Below are 1,132 nucleotides of genomic sequence, written 5' to 3'. Positions count from 1 at the left end.
GAAGCTTATTTGGGAAGATGATACTATGTTTCTATTATTTTTACTAAGTTATTTTATAATTTACTATTTTAACCTTGGTTATAAAACATTAAAATTAGTTAATATATGTCCAAGAACGTCCACTAACATTATAAATGGGCTAATTACCATATAAGGATCTCCACATTAAAGTTCTATAGCTATTAGACACCTGTAGCTAATAGAAGACAAGTTTTACACTTTACGCGATTTAATCCTTTTTATCAAATTGAGCACTCAAACGATAAAATGTCTTAACAAAATTTTTACACAATCATACTATCATGCTGTAGACATTAAAATGATAATAAAATAAATATTTTGACCTTGGATTTGTGGTCCCGAAACCACTATTCTGATTTGACTAAAAACGGGCTGTTACAGCTTATCATGCCATTCCATTCTTACCTGCTTGTGTCTTTCCTTGAACTTGTTTATTCTTTCTGTATTTATAAAAGGAAGCTTGTCCCTTGACTCAGGATTGTTAGAAACATATAACTCTTTACATTGTTCACTTAACTTCCTCTCCTCGTTCGATTGATGACCACATTTAAGCGTTTCTGTCTCACCATTTATTTTCATAGTTAATTCATTTTTCTCTAAATCAATGGCGGACCTAAAAGTGGCCAGGAAAGTTCTACCTAATAAGATCGGTATCTCATGATCTTCTTCAAAATCAAGTACCACAAAACTTGTGGGGATAATAAAACTTCGTACTTTGACTAACACATCTTCCAATACTCCTTTTCGACGTACCGAGGACCTGTTAGCCAACTGTAATGTTATCTGAGTAGTTTTTAGATTTCCTAACCCGAGCTTTTCAAAAATCGATAGAGGCATTAAATTAATACTAGCTTCTAGATCACATAGAGCTCTATTAAAATGAACGCTCGTTATCTCTATGGGAATAGTAAAACTTCCTGAGTCTTTCAATTTTTGAGGCACCTGTCTGGAAATAGTTACACTACAAGAAGCACTCAAGTTAACTTGTTTTTCTACCTTAATTTTCTTACGCCTCGGCATCATTTCCTTTAAAAATTTGGCGTACTTGGGAACTTTCTCAATTAACTCAATTAAATGTAGATTAAAATTTAATGTATTAAATAGGTTCAAG

This window comes from Gossypium arboreum, chromosome 6 (genome assembly GCF_025698485.1).
Source record: "Gossypium arboreum isolate Shixiya-1 chromosome 6, ASM2569848v2, whole genome shotgun sequence".
In the NCBI taxonomy this organism is placed as follows: Eukaryota; Viridiplantae; Streptophyta; class Magnoliopsida; order Malvales; family Malvaceae; genus Gossypium; species Gossypium arboreum.
The sequence above is the reverse complement of the archived record's forward strand: the minus strand, read 5'-3'. Positions refer to the sequence as shown.